This window comes from Nannospalax galili, unplaced genomic scaffold (assembly GCF_000622305.1).
Source record: "Nannospalax galili isolate Female #2095 unplaced genomic scaffold, S.galili_v1.0 scaffold34, whole genome shotgun sequence".
Classification (NCBI taxonomy): Eukaryota; Metazoa; Chordata; class Mammalia; order Rodentia; family Spalacidae; genus Nannospalax; species Nannospalax galili.
In genome coordinates this window covers 3,122,380-3,140,595 of record NW_008338996.1, presented here as the reverse complement: position 1 = coordinate 3,140,595, position 18,216 = coordinate 3,122,380, and positions in this window count along the sequence as shown.

Sequence of the window (18,216 nt, the reverse complement as noted above, 5' to 3'; positions counted from 1 at the left end):
ATGTATATTTATTGTGTCCATCCAGCTCCTCCCCCAACTCCCCCTAGTGTCCTTCCACAACTAATTCCAATTTAAGATCACAAATTTCTTTCCTTTAGCTTTTCTCTAATGTGCAAGGGTGGAGATAGCTTCTCATTTTTCTATGCCTCAGTTTCCTGGACTTTCATGGGAGAATCTTGAATTTTTCTTTTGCCCTGTACACCTTGACAGGCATTTTGCAAAATTAAATAAACAAATGAAAGGGAAACTCCTTTGAAAAGAGCAAAGTATTTTCAGATTGAAGATACCGAAACCTGAGTTTCCCAGAGCAGTGGTATCTGTGTCATCCACACCATGCTTCGCAATGGGCTAGTTCCACCATAAGAGTAAAAATGAAGTCATTTTCTGGCAATAGTCTCTTCTGTTTCCCATAAATATTTTGGCTCAAGACAGGCTGGCTCACCAGGTGAAGTTCAAGGCTGATTGATTATTGGTTTCTCAATCCAGAGATCAGCTGAAAGGACACATATGCCTCCCGCTTCCCTCACTGATGACTGAACCCCAATTTAATATGTCAAAAGTCCTCCCACACAGATCTCTAGCAAGACTATGGAAATTCTCAATTGTTTTTGTTGTGTTTTTCTTTCCTTTAATGTCATAAAAATACAGACATAGAAGAGAATCTGTCATTGTGAGCCAGTTGCTTACAGTGGAGAAGCTGCAGCTGACAGTTAACCCTGTACATGTACATCCTCTATCCTTAGGTAACTCTAGTTTGTATCAAAATGACAGAAACCAACACAGAATGTAGTAAGATCGCCCACATTTGCTGTTCCATCAGGCATCTCGGCACCTGTGCCTTACATACCATGGTTGACATGAAAGATGTAGACTTAAGTATTGCTAGAAAGGAAGAAGTGTGTCAGAAATTCAAATAATAATTACAAGTATGTTGAATCTAGGTAGAAGCATCTTTAAAAGCCTGGGCTTTGGAATGGTTTGGTTCTGGATTAACTCTTGCTTTCATTGTAGGAACTGGTGCTTGTTTGACTGAGGGAGACAAGGCTACATTTTTTTACCTCTCACTATATCTGTACCTTCTGCAATATCATTTTGTAGGCCCTTCCATTTATAGAAAAGTATGTTTCCCCACCCTCCTACATCTGTAAAAATCAATAAGTATGGAAAAGTAGCCATGTCAATTCCAAACTTAGCCTTCAGGAAACTTTAAAGTGGCACCTGCTTCTTCTCCATCTTTCTCTCTTAATAAACACAGTGTGCACAAAATGCTATCACTGACATTAGAACACACCTAGGCTAACTGGCTATATATCATTGGTTAGTTATATTTGATTTGGTTATACCTGATCCCCCCCCAACACTCCCAGCTAGTGGCCAGGCAATACCAGCATGTGAGTGGGGACATCCCAGATGAGCCATCTCCCACCAAACTGATTTTCCATCTTACTGCCTAATCTTTACTGAGCGCAGTAAGTGCTAGACGAGCTTTGCTCAGGTCAGCAGAACCATACAATTGATTTAAGTTATCATTGGAAATAATAAAATCTTCCTATTTAATTCACAGAGTTTGGGGGATCATTTGTCATGACACAATATTTAACCCACATAAACTTTCAGTAAGATCTTTCTTGATTCCGTCATTCCTCATTTGCAAAATTGAATATCTTTAACACCACATAGAACTGAGCATTTCAGTAATGTTTGCTCTCTTTAAAAGAATTCAAATTGGAAAGATTTTGTTCAAATTGCATTTGTTTAAGAGCAGCAAGGATTTCAGTGTGCCACACCTTCTCAACCCGGTCTACACATCTACCACCATTTTACCGCCACAGAAAGCCAAACAAATGAAACGTCACTGAAAATCCATGCCTTTACAAGCACCAGCAATAATTGTGTTTAAGTTAAGCTTAGCATCACTAGCAAGTGGCTACTAAGAGTTAAAATCCTTATTTCCCTGAGGGAAAATAGAACAAAATGAAACACACCATTGTTCTCACCACAGAATTAGGATCAGAGTTTTAAATTCTACACTAGATCCATTATGGTCATTTGAGATTTGAGAGATTAATGTTGTTTTTCAACCCTCTGAAGAGGAAAAGTTTTGCCAGCAAAAAAGATCTTGTCTAACAGGCTCCAGCATATATTTATCTGGAAGTTTCTAGAAAGACTTGACAATGTGTCCTAGTTTGCTTCTCCATTGTTGTGATAAAACACTGACCAAAATGAGCTTTGAGGAAGAAAGGGTTTATTTCATGTTACATCTCTCAGGTCACAGTCCACAACTGAAGGAAGCCAGGACAGGAACGCAAGGCAGAAACCGGCAGCAGGAACTGAAGAAAAGGCCGTGAAGGAATGCTGCTTACTGTCTTGCTTCAGGGTTGGGGTTTGCTCAACTACATTTTGTGACCAGCTCCACAGTGGGTAAGGCTCTTCTACAATAAACTAGCAATTAATAAAATGCCTCACAGATATATATAACCAGAAGCCAAGCTGAAGAACCAAATTCTTCAATTGAGATCCTCTCTCCCTAGGTAACTCTAGTTTGTATCAAAATGACAGAAACCAACACAGAATGTAGTCGGATCGCCCACATTTGCTGTTCCATCAGGCATCTCGGCACCTGTGCCTTACATACCATGGCTGCCACTTGGAATTCAAGACCACATATCCACAAGCGGCAGAGCTCTCTCCTCCCTCCAAGCTTGTCCCTTGTCTTCCTCAAAGACATCTAATCTTTCTACAGTGGGTCATAGTATTTTTTTCTCCCCTAGAGATAATGATCTCCTGAGTGACATACTACTGGCCCTTTCTTATTTGAATCACATGAGAATTTTTGTTTCCAAAGGACAGGAATATTGCTATGCTTCCTCCAGCTTGTTCTGGTTTCATTTCTGTTGCTGTGATAAGATATTCCATCAAAAAGCAACTTGGGGGAGGAAGGGTTTATTTGGCTTACAATTCAAAGTTCTAGCCCATTATGTAGGGAAGTCAAGCAAGGAATTTAACTTATTGCATCCATAGTCAAGAGCAGAGAGAATAAGCATAGGGATCCTTGCTTACTCTCAGCCAGCTTTCTCCTCTCTTAAACAGGTCAGAGTTCCTCCCTAGGGAATGGTGCTGTGGACAATGGACTGAGTCTTCCTAAATCAATTAAAAATCAAGAAACGTCTCTACAACATGCCCACAGGCCACCCTGACAGGTAATTCTTATGACTCTTTCCCCCCAGGGCTGGCAGCTAAAGACCATCAATAACTCCAGTTCCAAGGAATCCAACACTCTCTTCTGGCCTCTTCTGTCATTGCACGTGTGCATGTGGTATACTTCCATACATGCAGGCAAAACTTTTATACATGTAAGATAAAAATAATTAAATTCATTTTTTTTCAAAGGCTCTCTTCCCAGGGCATTCTAGGTTGTATCAAGTTGACGTTTACAACTTCCCAGCACAGGGGTCATATTCAGTGAATCTTAACCATATTTTATTCCTCTCCTCAGAATTCAGAAGTGGCCTCACAGATGGTCCAGACAAAGCAGTTCAACGAGGACACAAAACTAGACTGTGCTCTCTCTCTCTGTGAAACACTGAGCTCTTCAGGATTCATTCAGTTCTCACAACCATCCTATGAGGTAAATATTATTATCCTTATTTTTCAGATGAATAAATTTGAATAAGTTGCTTCTGGTCATACAGGGTAGAAACATTATAAAACTTGGATCTAGAGTTAGGCCACTCAGCTGTGGATGCTGCACACCTAGTCATTATAGTACTCTCAAAGAACATATTAGAAACTCCTTACTAATTGTTGGAGTTTGGAGAGGTGATGAAGCCTCTTTGCTCTCTTTCTTATAAAACATGTTTGCTGAAAGATACTTCCTCTGTATATCTCACCCATCACTCCAGCCTCATAGATGAAGGAACTGAGGATTTGGGGGAGGGGTGAAGTGCCAGTGTATTTTGATATTATTAATGGAAAAAAGTCACTGGGCGAGCCTTGAATCTTATACTGTTGGCTAAACTCCTGTGTGAATGCCCATACACTGAGTTCTCATTATAAACTAGATGGTACACAAAGTGTTTTATTTATTTTCTCATTTAATTTATAGAAAACTTTAGAGTAGGAAAACTGACCCCAAGGAATGAAGGAATGAATGGTCAATGTCACATAGCTAGTGGAGAGGTGTTAGAGCTTACTGCAGAGCTTTTGGATTTAGCCACCAAGTAACACGAGGTGACAGGTCAGACTATGACTGAAATCATGCCAGTACTTCTGACTGAGAGGAAGCCAGAGAGCTGATATTGTTTTATAAACTCTTCCATGACTGTACACACCCTGAGAAGTTGGAGGCTTCACTCATAGAACTTTACAGAATGGAACAGAATGTAATTCTGAATCTTGACCATCGCATACAGGAAGTAGTTGTAGAGATGCATCAACTTCACATCTCAAAAACAGTTGTATTGGTTTAGGTGAGAATTCCCAAGCACTTTAGAAATTTAGAAATAGACTCTGAAGTGAAATAAAACCCCATAAACCTTTTAAATTTATATGTAGAAATCTATGATGAAAAAAGTTTTAGGGATGGAGGCAGAAATGGGAGAATTCCAAATATGATTGAAATACATTATATAAAGCCTCTGAGAATCAATAAAAACTTTTTGCAAAGCTCTAAGAAGAAGGTGAGATGGCTCAGTAGATAAGAGCACCTGCTACCAAGGCTGACAGTCTGAGCTCAATCTCCAAAATCTACATACTGGAAGGAGATAACTGACTTTTCCAAGAGGTCCTCTGACTACTACATATGGGCTGTGGCACACAGACACAGACACACACACACACACACTCTCACACCTATAATATTAAAAAATGTAAAGAATGTTCTTGGGAGGCTAGAGAGATGGCTCAGAGGTTAAGAGCATTGGCTGCTCTTACAGAAGACCCGGGTTTGGTTCCCAGCACCCACATGGCAGCTAACAGTGATCTAACTCCAGTTCCAGGGGATCTGTTGTCTTCTTCTGACCTCCATAGGCATTGCAGGACATGGATGCACTTACACACATGCAGGCAATACCTCATACACAAAATAAAAAATAATAAACAGAGTACTTTTAGAAGAATGTTCTTGGAAAAATTAAAGTGTAAGTTCTTTGATGTCAAGTGTCTTATTTTAAACCCCATGCTCCTATACAATGCAAGTGTAACGAAGAGTCTCACTTCAAAATTAAAAGGCCTCAGCAATCTTGAAGCTAATCCCTTCATTGTGTAGATTCAGTAATATGTTTTAGACAGTACTTTCTAAATATAAATGTCCTAATTTAAAACTCACTGCATGTAATTGACATCAACTTGAATTGAAGGAGGAGTACAAGAAAAAATGTAATGAAAATGTTCTCAGTCATACTTCTTGGATTTAGGTATGGTAGAGAAAATATTAAAGGTCATTTAATCTACCCTAACTAGTGTTTAAATCTCTTCTTATATTTTCACCCACGTTTTAACTAGATTCTAGGTAAGTACTAGGAATTCAGGATCCTGGTAGCCTTAGGTAAAAGTGAATTTGGAATAGCAAAATCTCTCATAATCATTATTTTTCCCTTATCTCTGATTTTCAGTGTTATGTCTGCAAGCAATTAAAATATATGTTCTAAACAAAACTGAAGTGATTCAAAAAACTCTCCTTTAAGGAGCCAGTTCTAAAGTTTTAAGTCCATTGCAATGGATGGTTCAGCATTTTGTACCCATATTCGTCTCCTAGATAGAGACCATTATTCTTGGTGGAAGAAAAAGATAACTAAAGAGGAGTTCATTCCAGATTTGGTAGACCACTGAGTCCTTGGCTTCTACTATAAGCCAGCCAATTTCAAAGCTAGGAATTTCTCACGAGGCATTGGGCCATCACCACTGGTGTCTTCAGAATCACAGGGTCGTAGTCATGCATTGCTCGAAGGGATCGTGTAGATCATTTGGTTTTGGCCTCTCTTTTTGCATATGGGGAGGCAGAAGAGTTAAATGACTAGTCTAAGGTCTTATAGTCAGTTAATGGCAGATTTGGATGTAGACCTCAGTTTTCTATAGGCTTGAATTCATTATCTTTCCATTTTCTATCCTGCCTCCACCAGCTGCTCAGCTGTCAACAAAGACACTATAGCATTTGCCTCTTAGTGAACAGCTCCTGGAAATAGATAAGGAAGACATCATCTTTCTCTCATCACTCCAATGTGTCATGCCCATCCATCTACTGCATAGAAGATAACTCTTGATCTGTCTTCAGAACCAGTAGTCGATACCTGGCTTGGTTTAGTATATAATGCAGTGGAAGCTCTGTCCTAGTTAAGACTAATTTTAACAAAGGATAAAATCATGACCCTCATATAAATGTAAAGTTAACACATGCCTCCTCATTCTATAGACAAGGAGGAGATTAAGGTTCACAAGGAATGGGAACATGACCTACAGATGCAAAGCTGCAGAATCCAATGTAACTGTATATCCAGTCTAGAGATCTTTCCACTCAGCCACTTTGCCCCTGCTTGAAGGTGGAAGGATTTGCCTCAAAGACTATATTTCACATTGTCTACAGGTATTTTTGAATACTGAAGCTTAAGAGGGCCAGGGGCATTACTGATACCTGGTGAGCAGATGTCCAAGACGCTGCTAAACACCCTACCATGCAAAGGACATCCTCCCACCACAAAGAACTGTTGACCTCAAGGATACCTCAAAATTCCAAGGGCTCTGGTCCAAAGACCCCTGCCCAGACTCAGAAAATTTAATTTAAAAGAACTCAGCCTTCTAAACTACACTTCTTATACAAAATACACTTGAACAACTTCAGTCTTTTGTTATAGATGATGTATCTTAATTGCTTAAATGAGATAAAAATATTTTATTTGACTCATCTTGTAGTGAGACTACCAGCAATATGTTACAAATGACTCAAAGAAGAGCTTAAAGGAACCATCACAGGTAACTAGGAAGGCTAAGACAGATTTAGAAATAGATGCAAAGCTGGTCAATATTCAGAGCAAAATTTTCTATTGTATTTCCACTGTGTTCATTTTGAATTCTTATGGAAAAATAATTACTTGCATTAGTGTCAGTTTTCTTCAACACAAGAAGTGCTGAAATAGTTCAAAAACAATGAAATATTCCCAGTATGAAGAGAGTTCAATATGGGTGCTCAACATCTTTACCCATATTCAGCCTTTGGACCAGTCGTTTCAAAAGGGAAGCGTCCCTTGTAGCTTCTTTTTTTCTTTTATGAACACAGCCTAGAAAGGACCTCCAGTCATCTTTTTGTGCCTGTTTCAAAGTCTTCCACAATTTTTATGACAGCCCCAAGTGGTGAAAACTTTTCCTTTGATAATAATAACTCAAAACATCCCATGCATGAAATAAAGTGCACATTGCCATGTCTGTGGAGCATTTTGTGCCTCGCTCTTCTCCTCCTCCAGACAGCATTCCACAGCCAGCTCTCACCAACCTTCCACAATCTTTCTCACTCTGTTGTCAAGACTGTGAAGGATCTGAACAAATGGGTTTGAGCTTTCTTTTCTCATCCATCTCTTGCTTAATAACATTTGAGAAGAGGTTTGACCTCTCTGAATCTCAGACTCCTCCTATACAAAATAATGACTATGGTTTCTACTTCATAAGGCTTTGGTTAAGATGGAGTTATATGGTTTGACCATGTTTCCTAGACTTGATTTTTTTCATGAACACGTGCTAGGGTTATATTTATTTATGAAAAAGACTGTAGGGACTGGAGAGATGACTCAGGGACTAAGAGCACTTGCTGTTGGTGCAGAAGACTGGATGCCAACACCCACCTTTTGTGGCTTAGAGGATCCAAAGCCCTCTTTCAAGACCTCTGTGGAACTTAAGCACATGTGCATATACATATACACAGACCCACCTAAATTAAATAATATAAATTATTTTTAATGGATCATTTATTGGGAGTATGAAACATATACAATATTTACTAAAAATAGAAAACACTTTCTGATCAGCTACTAGACCCCGGTTAGCACAATAATCATCATTGAGAAAGCATTGATAGGTCAGCATTGATGCTGACCTGGATGTGGTGGCATCCCTTTAATGCCAGTACAAGAGAGGTAGAGACAGGTAGATCTCTGTGAGTTCAAGGCCAGCATGGTCTATATAGTAAGTTCCAGGCCAGGTGGTACTACAGGGAGACCCTGTCTAAAAATGCAAAGAATGAGAGAGAGAGAGAGAGAGAGAGAGAGAGAGAGAGAGAGAGAGAGAGAGATTTACTATTAAGTGCTGACTGTGCCGGATACTATGTTGACTGTCTTATGTGCATTACTTGAAGCTTTCCTCTGACCTTTGGAAGTAGGAATATAATTATCTCCACTTTATAAGTGAAGAAACTGTGGCATTCAGACAGAGAAACTCTTCCGAAGTCCTGTGACTAACGAAGGCTCCATCCAGATTCTACCACAGCTCTCTCTTGACAGGAAAGCCCATGCCCTTCAGCTGTGCTGTACAGGCCTCTGGGAAGGTCACCCTGAAATAGCAATACACTTGCAAATTTCATTCCCTGTGATAAACTCTCTGTTTACATTTCTCTTAAAAATTTCATTTGATGATTTTCCAGCATTAAATATCAAGAGTCTATACTGCATATATCTTTAGCCAGTCACTTCAAAGGAAAGGACTCATTGTGAAGGGTTTTCCCTAAATGTAGGAATCCAGGTCATTCTATATATCCAGAGAACTAAAGAGAGACATTAAGAATAGATTCAAGGGTCTAGCTGAGTTTGTCACATGAGTCCCTCAACCATAATTAAATGTAAGTTCTTAGCCAATTTACATAAACATTCTAAGTCACAATTTGCATATCTGAAAACTGAAATGACAGACTAGCATCTACTATTTGATGAATACATGAAATATTTCAGGTTAGCATTTGGCTGAGCACCTGCAGTTCAGTAAATATTCAATAAATATTAGGCATCAGTAATTCGAATTTTCAATTGCTATTAACAGAAAACACTGCATAAACATAGCCACCAAAGTAAAAATAAATTGTGTACAACTACTCGTCTCAAATAATGACTGCACAGAGATTAGAAACTGAGTCTTAACAGCCAGTGAGATATTTATTTCATTGTAAACCATTATATTTCCTTATTTTTCCACTGTTTGGTTACCAAATCCAAGATCTCATGTATGCTAGGCTAGTGCTGTACCCTGAGTGCATCTTCTTTAGTCTTCCCTCCACCTCATGACACAGTGGAAGCCTGCCCAGGGGCTGCCCTGCCAATCCTTAGCTCATTGACTCAATCCGTAACCCAACTCCAAATTTCTAGGAGAAAGAAGCATAATAGCACTGTCTACCCTATGGGTTGATTCTCTTACTGCATTCCTATCCTGTTAATTAGCTTCAGCCATAAGCTGCAGAGAGGACCACTCTGTGAGCCAGGAGAAGTTTCAGGCACACCAGATAGGATAAGCTATCATTGTATTTCTGCATGTCAACTTAGACTCACTTAATTGTCGAATCAATCTAGAAAGAATGGTGTATAGGGGAGCACATGGGGTGGGATTCTGACAAGATAAGTAGATTCTTATTGCAATTCACTAATGATTTACAACATGTCCATTTCAGAGCCCAGGGATCGTTCTCTAAACAAATGATTGTGTCACTCTTCCCAGGAGACAAACAGCTCTCTGAGGTACTCTGCCCAGTTACTGCCTTGAGTACTCTGGGTATGTTTTTGTTTCTGTTTCTGTTTCTGTTTTAACAGAGATTGAATGCAGGGCCTTGCTCATGCTAGATAGGCAATCACTCTACCACTGAACTATCTCCCAAGACCTAGAAAGTTTTTTTATAAATAAATATTAGTCTGAATCCTCCCACACCTCCTGATGTTATTATGAACTAGTTGGGAAACGACAGAGTGGAAGGTGAACACAAGAGAGATCAGATCTGTGATTTAAACATCCAGGGACGCTACTCTCAACTCCAACCTTCAATGACACAAGAGTATGCTATAACTCTCTTTCCGGAGCATACAAAAATTGGAGAAAGGCATTTGATATGAGTTAATTAGAAAGCTTTTATTTCATTTATTCAAAGATAACTTTAGGGATTGATGCTGTAGTCTAATATTAAAAGAATCAGCACAAGTTCAGAAATTCAAGAATAAGTTAAGATTCCTAGTTTTAAATAAAAATGGGTTCCCTGGGACAATGGATTAAGTATGGCAAAAGTTCTAGTCTGAGATGGGCGAATTTTTTCTAATAGGGGAAATGCATCCAGCAACTTTCAGAGAACCTGTACTCAAGTCTTAACTGATGCTTTATAGATTCAGAGGTTTTAGTAATTCCCTTCTCTGAGTTCTATCATATTAAAATTGGAGCTACATGTTTATAATAGACAGTTCTGAGATTCAAAACTAACAATTTGACAACCATGGAAGAAGAAAGAAGCCATATCTAAGTGAATGTGAGAAATTTTGGATCCATCATCTCATTTTACTCTGGGGGAAAAGGAGGACATGGAGAAGGTCAAGTGATGTGGAAAATATCTTATGAGCAGCTCGTATCATCTAGTTATATGACTCACATCACTTAGCTCTCAAGTCAAAGCCAGCAATGTGCTAACTTTGTGATTCTAAAATTTGCTGAGTCCCTGATCCTGTTCACAGAAATAGAGTGCTACCCTCTAGGTATAGAAATCAGATACTATCATGAGTGTTACCACTTAGTAGCTGAAATAATAGTAGACCAGCTATTTACTCTTCATGAAAAACTGCTTTCTCATCTGAAAACATGTATATAGTGATGATGACAGGGTTGGAGAGATGGCTAAGCATTTAAGAGCACTGGCTGCTCCTGCAGAAGACTGGGGTTCAAGTCCCAGCACCCACATGGTGACTAACAACCATGTATAGCTCCAGTTCCAGGGGAATCTGGTGCCTTCTCTGACCTCCACTGGCATTGCATGACAAGGGTGAAGTTACATATATGAGTAGCTAAGTAAAGTACGAATGTTCGATAAGCGTTAGTTTTAATGGTGGAGGAGGAAAGGAGGAAGCGGTTCACAGGAGAAAAGATAACTGTTTTCGTCACTTTAAAGTTTAGTTTTACCATGTTATCTAGGGAACAAGTGGAAAGTAAGTTAACCAGATCCCTCAAAGTGGAGTTTGTTGATGTAGTGACACGTGTTATAGAATGATACAGCACCTTGCACCTGTGTCAGCGGAAGCCAAATCATAAGCAAATGTGGAAAAAGTCAAGTCAAAGGCTGGTCTTCAAAAGTCTAAATTTCTTCTCTGATTATGTTAAGTCTTTCACTTGCTTTTTTATAATGAAACTAATTTGACTTTGATCACTGAAGAATCACACATGGTGCAGCTGCTCCCTTGCTCTTCCTATAACAACAGACTATAAAACAGTTTCAACAAATGTTGTCTAGATGTGATGGCTAATTTTCATTGTTAACGAGACTGAATGTGGAGTCATCTAGGATCCATACTTCTGCTGTGTCTACCAGGGTTCTACCAGAGAGATAAAACTGAGGAAGGCGACCTCTCCTGAATGTGGACAGTCTTTCTGTGAGTTGGGGGTCTGAACTGAATAAAAAGGGGAAGAAAGGAGGGTGAGATGAACATCATGATTCAATGCTCTGAGCTTTCTTACTGTGGATACATGGGCCCAGTCATCTTAAGCCACCTCCTCCTGATGCCCCATCACGCTGGACTGCATCCTTTAACCGTGAGCCAAAACCCATTCTGCTTTAAGTTCCCTATCATCAGATATTTGATCCCAGGAACAAGAAAAGCAATGAGTGTGTGAATCATCCCAGTATGAACCTGAAACTATTTCCCATTATTTTCTCCCTATGAAAATTTCATTTTCAACAGCAAGATCAAGTTCATATGCGATTTCTCATTCTTCCCAGTCAAGGAAAATGATTCCTTAACTTGCATTATCATTAATTGTGTTCCCTCATTTGTAATGCCTCACCATGCAAGTTTGGTTTTACTTATCATGGGATAAATCCCTTAAACACAGAACCAACATATAATTAATTGCTACTCCACTTGCAAGGAATATTATGAGATCTTGACCACAGAGGTGTTAAATATTGGCTGCATTAAAATTTGTGTTTGAATTTTTAAAAGAAGCTTAAGGTTAGGCTTATGGTTTCAAAGTTCAGTCCATCATCATGTGGAAGGCATGGAGGCAGGAGTGAGAGGTATCTGGTCACATTGCATACACAGTCAGAGAACAGTAGTCTATACTGTTCTTTGGATGATTTCACCCAAAACAGCTTCAACTAGTTGCCCAAGATGGAATATTTTTCCAGTGACTATCTTAGTTACTAATTACTTATCATTTATCCAAGTAATAGATATTGTTCTAAGTTGTATATACAGCATCTCTTTATTTTGATTTTGTTTATTAAGACAGGACTTTGCTATGAAGGCAAGACTGTTCTCAAATTTACTATGTATACCAGATTGTCTTACAGTCTTTCTCCCTCCGTCTCCTTACTGTTGGGATTACAGAGAGACCTACCATCATGATTTCCTTCTTAATGGGCCACTGAAGTATTTCTAAGTGGTGCCTATGATTACTTCCATGTTGCAGATAAGTAAACTGAGATCTGGTGAACTTAAATTCCTTGCCTGACTTCCTATAAATTATATATAATGGATTCTGAATGTGTTCTCAGATTTTACAATTTTAACCACTATAAATATTTGCTCAGAGCAGGATCTGCACTTATACCACGTTAAGTATTTAATGGGGATTCAGGACCAAGCTCAGTGCAGCTTTAACTTTCTTACAATGTAGCCATTCATTATGAGTTTTCTAAACCCTGTGTCCACTGTCCACTAATGCCAAGTTAGGATCACCCAGGCACCACATGAGCTGGCCTCGGGGAAGTTTAATTGAGAAAGCTCAAGCCTGAAAATAAGAGTAGAAATACCTCAGTAAAATTTCCCTCTATTTTGTCCTCATAGAACATTAAGAAAGGCTGCAGGGACGGGATGGCAAAACAGTTCCCATAGCCCATTTCCTCTCTTTCTGTAATGTAGCCAGAGACTTAAATACGATTGAGTTAATCTTTGAAGAAAACAGAAAATACTGTAACAATAAAGGCCGTAACATGGTTACAAATGAGAGCTACGGTTCCCTTCTGCATTCTAAATTCCAAGGATAATTCTGCAGAGCTTCATTACCAGAGTATAATTGTGTTATAGAACTCTAAATCACCCTGCTACACTTAACTGGCAATAACATTAAGATAGCGCAGATATTCATTTTAATTAAAACATAGCCTCAAACTATTTCTCTGCTATAAGAGGCAAAACTTTCTGTCTTTTTTACCCCTTACACAGAAACTTTCATTTGTTAGCACATCTATGGCCAGCAGTAGATGGGAGAATCAAACAGAGTTAGAAAATCCCACCGTATAAGCCAGGAGCAGTTAGTGCTTTGCTGAAGAAGATGAATAACAGGAAAGTGAGTTCCATTTTTAATCTTTTTCTACTATGTGAGGCAGTGGCATCAACTGTCTCACAGAAGGTGAGCTTTACAGGCAACCATTTCAAGACTCATACAAGACTCATTGGAGCTGAAATGTAGTAGTCCCATCGTTAATAAAATTCTCAGTAGCCAACGTTTTTCTTGTGCATTTTCTATAGAATGAACATCCACTTAGTCAATGAATGCTTACTAACCACCTGCCTTGTTCAGTGGATACACACATGAATAGGACCTGGATCTTTCCCTCAAACATATACAAAAATATCAAGAGAAGTAAGAAAATGTATTACAAAATGTTCTATGCATGACATGATGTCCAAACCCTGCCTTCCCTTGGGTGGGATATTTGCATGGATTTTGAAGTGCATGAAATTTTCCCAACAGAGAAGCAAATGATAGAGACATAAAATGAACAAATCATAAATGAATAAAACAGTATAGGTTATTTGGAAGCTTCTAAATGATTCAGTATGACTAGACTATAGTAAGTAAAGAGTTGAGGGGAAATGACTCTGATGAGGTCCAAGATGTAGAAATTTGGAAAGGAATCTGGGCATCTGCCTACAGGAAGTGAAGAATTATTAAAGGATTTGGAATCAGATTCACATTATACAACTGTGACTGTGGAGGTTTTAGCTGTTAAATTTTAGTACAACCAAACCAAATTCTGTAGCTTAAAATTCAAAGTTTCAAATGGCCTTTACATCTAAACAGTAACACTAATCTAATAACAACAATGTCAACTGGATTCATAACAGTGGTCAGTATTTCTGATGTGTATTTTATGTGCAATGCTTTATTCATTATATCATAGTTAAGGCTTAAATCTTTAGGGATCAGTCTCCATTTCTTACTTGAGGGAATTCAGGCACAGATTGAATGAGTTGTCCAGGACAATCATCAAGAGAGCACAGGGATGATTAAAGTCAGATCTGATTCCAAACCACAATCATTTAACAAATTTTGGAGTGTCAACTATAAGCAACCAATTATAAGCCTTGGTGCACACCTGTAATCTCAGCTATTGAGAGGCCCAAGAATTACAAATTAAAGGCCAATCTGAGCTACTGTAGTGAGTTTGAAATCATCCCAGGCTAGACCCTGTCTCAGAAAAAAATTACAAACAGAAGGAGAGTATTCTACCTGAGCCATCTAATAAGACTCTGTCTTAAAAACTGATAAGAAAATGTAGAATACTCTAACTCAACATTTCCTCTTACAAAAGGTAATTGAGTATATTGTTTTCTGAATAAGACCAGACGATTTGTCCTTAATCTTGACCATGGTCCTTGAGCTAGACCTACTTTTACCTTTCTCTTTAAATACCTAAATTGAATTTCAGGGCTAGAGTGGAAATTCACCTATTCAAGTCAATGAACTCCATCCACATCCATAGTCTTTTGGTGCTAGGCTTATAGAGATATAGGTGAAGCCACTTTTTTGACCAAGCTTAATCTTCGGGTTAATTAATCAATGACCATCAGAGTTGGACAGAAGCAGGTAGCCTTTGTTTATGTCTGCATAGTGCAATGTGACAGTCTTTGAGAACCTACAGTTTTTGAGTACTTCATATATGGCTTTCCTAAACTGGCATGTGCCACAAATGGAAAAACACACGAAATCTCAAAACAGTACATAATGTCTTTCGAGTTATATGTAGTTATTACCTGTTGAAATGATAATACTCCCTAAGTTGTTGCAACATTTATATAAAATACAATGTAAAATGCCATTTACATGGAAGCATTTAAATAGTACTTATCTTTGTGTTTTCTTCTTCAATTTGTTGCCTATCTCACACAGAACATGAAACATATAGCCCGTGTTTCCCAGCCATCGTGAACACTAGCATATAGTCTTGTTCAAGATGTACAAGCACTAAGTAGAGTTGAGTCAACATTCCCCCAAAATTATTTTTCCTTTATTTTATGTGTGTGTTTTGCCTGTATGTATGTAAGTGAACCACATGTGTGCAATGCTCATGAAGGTCAGAAGAGGGCATTGGATTTCCTGGAACTGGAGCTACAGAAGGGTGTTAGCAATTATGTAGGTACAGGGAACAGAACCCAGGTCCTCTGCAGGAGCAGCCAGTGCCCTTAACTGCTGCGCCATCTCTCCAGGCCTGAGTCACATTCTTTAATGAGTATCTAAAGAAAATACATCAAGTGTGTATATAAGACTAGGGGTTTAGAGAATATTTTTGAGTGAATCTTTCATAAAGTATACATTGTCTTCAAGAAGTCTCTGCTACCAGGATCTAACCAATTAATTATAATTACAAAGTGCATTGCCAATCATATCCTTTAGTTACAATTGTAAAGCTTTTAGTAGTTGACAAAATGTTTCCACACCCACTTGATCTTCACAATTGTCCTGCAAAGTTAGAAGACCAAGAATCATTAGAAAAACGAAGAAGGAGGTAAAGTAGCCTAGAAGCTGAAAATAGAGATGTTAATGCTGGTCCTCTAAGTCAGGGCTTAGAGCATGTCTCACTACGTTATGTTCACCTCTCTAGGTAGGGCTTTTAGGTTGAAGTATTGCATTTTGAGATTTTTTTCGTGTCCTCTATAACCTCATCCTCAGCCATTTCCCATATTATCTTCCCTATGTTAGGGCATTTTCTTGTGGGTATCTATTTATAGCACAGAGCTCAAAAATGTGTTGGAGTGATTGGGCACAGTTGTTCAACCCTAGGGCAGATCAAGGGTTTTTAACTCCCTCTTGATTGCATTGCTAAATTCAAGTTGTAAAGAGCTGATAGAGTTTGAAACTCTTCAACTTCTAAGAAAGGCACTTGCCACCTTCCAGAGCCTGACTATGGATGCTCTGCAATGAAAATAGACAATGCCCGCAGGCTTCCAACTAGAGATTTCAAATATTTCTAATTTCTTCAATTTAGCTTCATTTAAATTTTACTGAGAGGTAATTGCACTGAATTAATATAGTGACAATTATGCTGAAATCAATCCATTAACATCTTGAAAATTCTTATTAATCTGGCAGCAATGTTATGGATAAAAACAGAAATATATCCTCTATTTGGAGTGTAGATTAATATAGTAAGAATGCTGGAGTTTAATTTCTCCAGGATATAAAATGCTTGAGACAAGAGACTATGAGTTCGTTTTCTGTTTTCTAGCTTTAAAGTGCTGCTTTGAGTACATGAAGATAATATTTGCATGGAAGAGTACCTGGATCCACTTGTCCTCATTCTGATTCATCAACGGGAATCTCATTAGCAGTCTGCATCTCAGAGCCACAGCCCTCTAGGTACTTGTTTACCTTTTACTGTCTCTCCATGTGCCCTTTTACAAATATGCTTGAGACAAGGAATGTGACATCTTCCTGTTTTCAACTTTGTACCTAGACAGTTCTCAAAATTCAGTATGTGCAGAAAATTTCTGATGGCTGTGATCATGACCAAGGCAATGACAGTGATGATAACTTCTCCAAACCACCAGTAATCATGTTTGGCTTTTTAATACACTAGAAAGTTGAAAATACTATTTGACACATGGAACTTAGCATTAACTCAGAATACATTCTGAGGTTATGCAAAGTACAATCTAAACATTGATTCTTTAAATGTCAAATATGCCATTTATTTACATCTGTATCTGATAATTATTGTCCAACAGCTATCATTCACCCAGTGACTAATTGTAAAACATCAACTGTCTCCCCGTTGGCACGGATTAGTGACTAACGTGGCACAAATCCCATGATGGCAGCCATGATGCTTACAACTTAGTGAGAGAAACACTAGAGATGTCAATAAATGATTAATTTAAAACCATAATTTGAAAAATCATATTACTTGCTAGTATTAGGATAAAAATGGACAAAGTTTAATAAAGGGGAATAAAACATTTGCCAGATGCACATCCTAAGTTTATCCAAGGGGCCAGTCCTTTCTTCATAATCCTGGAGCACAGATTCTGCAGACAGAGCACACAATAAGACCAGGTAGGCCTACAGATTCCAGATTATGTAGACTCCATAGACCTGGAAGGAAACCAGTTTTATTTTAAGCATGGAACAAAATCATTGGTGCATTCAGAGGACACTGACATCATGTGATTAGGAATCTAAAGCCTCCTCTGCCTACCCTCTGAGGAAGATATTTTGGTGACGATAAGAGGAGGAATCCACAGCAGTAGGATAGAAGAGGCTGTGGAGACTCAGAGGACAGAGAAGACAGACACAGAAGGACACACCGTGGAATGAATCAGCAGAAGGCTTGTGAAGTACTTTGACATCATCAAAAAAGCAAAGAATCAAGTATGATGTAAAGGTCTAGGGTGTGGGCAACCAGATAATAGCAACATAATTTTATGAAGTAAAAGGAGAGACACAAAACAAGATTCTTTGATGTTTTGAACATATCAAGGAAACCTAGTGGGTAGACAATTAGACAAATCAGAAGTTCAAGGAGAATTTGGCACTGGAGATCTATTCAGAAGTTATTAGCCAACATGGCATTTAGGACAAGGAAAATATATAATTTAGTCACACAAAGATATATGAGTAAGTGGGGGATAGAGCAATTTTCAGCACTTGCAGATCAGAAACAGAAATATATAAAGAATGTTAAGGAGGACCAGCCAGAGAAAGAAAAAGTATCAAAAATTACTACACTGTCTGAGAGGAAAGGGTTTGACTAATGCTTTGACTGGCAGTAAAGAG